At 43.6% G+C, this 4739-nt stretch overlaps 1 long non-coding RNA gene across 1 annotated transcript in view; it reads right to left on the bottom strand.

Moving 5' to 3' along the window:
- Positions 1-4090, bottom strand: part of LOC112549601 — a 121755-nt gene extending 117665 nt beyond the window's left edge. Inside the window, exon 1 of the long non-coding RNA XR_003093092.1 lies at positions 4059-4090. This is a non-coding gene — a long non-coding RNA (uncharacterized LOC112549601). The remainder of the gene's footprint in view (positions 1-4058) is intronic.
- Between the last annotated feature and the right edge of the window lie 649 nt (positions 4091-4739).

Genomic DNA, 4739 nt, shown 5'->3' with positions numbered 1-4739 from the left:
ACAGTTGTGTGTTTTTACATATTAATAGACAAAAGAGAACATATGAAAAATTGTAATTTTGACTTGAACTTTAACGAAGGTTCAGCTCCCCCGGGCAGCAGGGTTCAGAGGAGAGCGCGTGTATCCATGTTAACTAGTGTACATGCAGTTCTGTTGAGTAGAAGTACAGAGGGCTTATTTTATAAAAACCTCAATTGACTTTTTTTTTTTTTTTAATGCAGTTTGCACCATGAAATTTACTCACAAGACTATCTACCACCTTTACAGACACACACACAATATTTCCTTCTCAGAAAAGATAGCCTTTGTCTGTATAAATTACTCGCTGTTCATTTAATCCTAAAAGAGCCATATGTGTAAAGGCAATATAGACCAAATACCTTAATAGGGCACATTTCAAAAGATCAATGCCCCACCAAAGCCTGACAGTCCATTGGGCTGGTGTGATTCAGGCACACCAGTTGCAGCTGCCAGCAGCATTGCAACACAGTGCTGTGGCCAGCATTGCATCTAGCTGCCTTTGCCTCTGAAGCCTGAATGACCAGGTACCCATTTACAGATGGGTCAGCTGTAGTTGGGTGTTAACAATCAGCCAGATCAAAGCTCAAACTTGCACCCATTGAGTCTCAACCACTCTCCCCAGAGGAGAGCCCATTGACCAGAGGCGTGTCTATTAGCAAGAGTTATTCACCATCAGAACAGACAATCCTAAATCAAAACCCCTCTCATCACTTTCCAGAGCTTTGTTAACACTTCCAGCATAATTCACAGGCACATTTATAGCATGGATGCAGTTATATAACCCAGCGACACCATAGCACCTTGTTACATTTCTTCGCATATAAATAGCAGTCTGAATGACTTCACATTGTAGCCTATAGGAAACAAAAGAAGAAAAGGAAAAAGTCTCCATAAAAAGTGAGCCAGGCACAGCTCTCTTCTCCATATTGTACTGCTTCAGCAAATTTCCTTCCCGTCTCATCAGATAGACAGTTCTTAGAGATTTAAAGACCTTCAGGACTCAGGACACAAAGCGCAAGTTCCTCCACCGAGCACAGGACGGACAGCACAGGAGTCGAATCATTTGGGGGAGGCAACAGCAGTGTTGCAAACAAGCTCTCTGACAAATCTGATTTCGTAGCAAAAAATCAGACCCCAACCGGGAGTGCAATCACCGAGCTGGAAACAGGGGTAACCAACTGGGTAAAATGTCCAGGGTCATTCTGCTCACAACTAAGATCAAATGGTCATAAGGACTCCCCCCGACCATACCACTGCTAAGCATCTGTGCATTTCCCATCCAGTTCCGATACACAAACCTTCTTCCCTGACTTCAGTGAGCACTAATTAACAGTGATCAAGCAGCCTTGGTAGAAGCGCATGACGGACAGCTCAACTGAAGTGGGCACAGAGGGAAGATAAGAGCGCAGCTCTCCCTCCGGGCTGGTCATCTGCCCTTAGCTCTGTGCCAAGGTTGCTACCTGGCTGAGCATAGGCAGTCAAAACTACCGGAGGGAAGGAGCTGGGCAGTAGCACTCCTGATGTTTTATCCTGTCAATAAATTCCTCCTGGTCCCTGCTTAGGTCACAGCTTTTTGATGGATGACATTCCTCATGGATCCTTGAGCCCAAAGTGTGTGCATCAGGGACCCTGCCTCACTTGAAGGACTGAACCCTGTCTCAACCCAGCCCTGACAAAGTGGAGCCCAGGGCAAAGGTAACATTCCTGGAAAGTTAATTTTAGAATCAATGAATCTTACCTGGATTTCTACTCCAAGCCTTTCACGTTCCCTGGAAGGCACTTTCATGGCAAGCAGCAAAGATATGTAGCTACATGAGTCTGAAGTTAGGCAGAAGGAAGGACAGGGCAGCACCTTATCAGATTAACTCATTCAGAGGCAAGAGCTTTTGTAGGCTAGAGCCCACTCTGTCAGATCCGATTCTGAAATGTACTGTAGCCTATGAAAGCTCGTGCCTCTCTGAACAAGTTAGTCTATAAGGTGCCATTGAGAGCACAGTTACTGACAAAAAATGGCTAGAACCAAACCCTTAAGTGACAGGTCAACAAGCAATTGTTGCAAATCAGGTCCTGTCCTCAGTTACCCCATGGCAGGATTTACGTGGGCACAGCAATGGGTAGCTTGGGTCTAAGATTTTTTGCAAGATACCATGGATGTGTTAGGGTTCTTAGTAGCTACAAAGAAACAAGTGTTGCATGTTATGATGAAACCTATGAGATGTAATTAGGAAATAGTCAGACATGGGGAAACTTGAGCTCTGTCCTATGGAGTCAACTAGTTTCAAGAGGTCACCGTGTGATCAATTCAACTAAACTAAACTAGTTATACCGAATCTTGGCTTCTACCGGATCCATACACGAGAGACTTGGCAAGGGTAAATAATTGGAGGTAAGCAGGTCAGAAGGATTAGTTCCCTTGCTACACCATCCAGTAGTTGCAGAAATACAAGGAATTAATTCTGTGGTTGTCATAACAGCATATATTACCAGCAAAGCACCCGCCACTCCCTTAACTTTATTTGGAAAATGGGTGTTCAGCAGTTCCAACCCCCCCCCCCCCCCCAAAAAAAAAAAAAAAAACAAACAAAGAAATAAATAAAAATAAAAAAACCAAGTATTATATAACCTAATAAAGGACTTACGCCCATAAACCCTCACTCAAACAAAACCTCTCAATCACTCCGCTGATGTTTTCTCGGAGTAAAGTTACAGAATCAGGCTCCAAATTAGAAAGCCAAAGAAATTAGTAACTGTAACTCCTTAAATTACATTTAAAATCCCCAGCCATCCATGATATTTGTTTGAAAAGAAAAGAAATGCATCTGATGGAGATCATTAGAGTGGTCTCGATTCTACTACAGTGTTTAATGGTGCTTATCAATCCTGTGGCATCACCGTGTGCAGAGAAGTGTTTGATGTTTATGAAGTCTTAAGTAGATAATTACTCCTAGCAGAATTAATAAAGTGCGTGTTTATAGCCAAAAAAAAAATCAATCCATCTTTTCATTTTTATCATAATTTGTACCACAAGCAACATTGTCATCAAAATTTACTTTGTTTTGTCGTCTTTTCCTACCTTGTTATACCTAATATCTTTATGTAAAGCAGCCAATTAAATATCCAAATTAGCAGTGAATGACATCACCACCCATTTAGTTGCAACTTCAGTCATTAGCATAACTCAGTAAGGTTCACAGAAATGTGCATTCTGGCTATGCCCTTGAGAGCAAAGGATCATTTGCTATTAAAATGTGAACAAACTATCATGGAGAAAAACTAATGGAGCAACAATGCACTTCTCAAGTAAAGTGTAAAACTAGCTGTGAAGTTACCTCATTAGAAATACTGGATAAGTTTGCTTGGACTTACTGGCTAAGTTTACTAGCTTCCACAAAGTGCTAGTAGCAATTATTCACTTCATCTTTCCAGATTAAGAGTGCTGCTCAGGGTAAGGCTGTCCCGGGTTTGTTTTTTTTTCTGTTGATTTGTCTTAGTTTTTCTGGTTTTCCTCCTCTTTTACATTTGTTTGAGCCCTGGGGAAGGACTCCCAGAGAGGAAAGCATTACAGAGTAAGGAGTCTGGCCATTTGCATTGTATTTGGCTTCCCTTGCAGCACTATGAGAGAGAGAGAGAGGGGGGTCTGGAAATGTCTGTAACAGTAGGAGTGTATTAAGAAAGTCGGATACAGCATAGGTTTCACACTCGAGTGCCCATCTTGTATCTTTTGTTCAGCAGAATCCACACCCGGCCTGGAGTCCCAACACCCGCTTTAAGAGAGACACCGAGCGTCTGATCATACAGCACAGGGGCTACAGGGTTTCCATTTGCTTTTGAGCCTCTTCCCTACCCTGAGAATCGCTTCTCTTGAGAGCGAAGAGTGGGACTCAGACACAGATGGGGGTTGAAAAATACATAATTCTCCTCTTTATCCTCCATAAGCTGCCACTTTAGACAGCTGCTCCCAAAGCAACAGAGGGAGGGAGAAACAGCTTGGCTGTTTACTTCCCTACTTAAGGAAGAGCCCAAGAGATGCTGCTTACCTCGCATGGTAAAGATTTCCTCAACAGGAAGAAAATGGACTTTCTGCTTCTCCCTACTGAGCTCTGTGAGAAAGCACAGGTGCTCTCTGCAGCAAGGTGCTGAGCTGAAGGCAGGTAAGCCCCTGCCAACCCAGCTGTGCCTAATTGAAGGCAATCATGGGTGCAGCAGTCAGGCTGCAGGAACTGAGGCTTTGGGGCTGTTGATGCCACAGCTCCTCTCAGTGGAAACCTGCCTTTTCAGGTAGGAGTTGGTCCAGAGGTGGGCCGCAACATGCTCGGGAAGTAAGCAAATGAGGGTCCTGGGCTGTTTGCTAATCCCTTTGCAGAGCCTTTATTTTACTTCCACTTGGCCAGTCATTGAGCGGATGACAGAGAAATACTTCCCATGTACCTTGGGCTTCTTCTGAACAATTAAAGTAGTACCTCAACTTGTCCTTACTTCCACACGTACACACGCAATCTGAACAACTAATACTTGGTGGCCAAACCCCTCCACATACACACATTTATTGTCCAGACCAGTTGCATGCTTCTTGCTCTATTTGGACAATCCTCTATGCTACTCAAAGAGATCCACTTCCTGTCATCAGGATCCCAGTATAGCAAGAACCTGTCACAACCCAAAGGGTGTGATTTTTGTTTGTGTGTGCTTCGGCACTGCTAAATTGTTCCCGCTAAATT

This window comes from Alligator sinensis, unplaced genomic scaffold (genome assembly GCF_000455745.1).
Source record: "Alligator sinensis unplaced genomic scaffold, ASM45574v1 scaffold876_1, whole genome shotgun sequence".
NCBI classification, from domain to species: Eukaryota; Metazoa; Chordata; order Crocodylia; family Alligatoridae; genus Alligator; species Alligator sinensis.
Note: the sequence above shows the minus strand (reverse complement) of the source record. Positions and strands in the feature narration are given on the sequence as shown.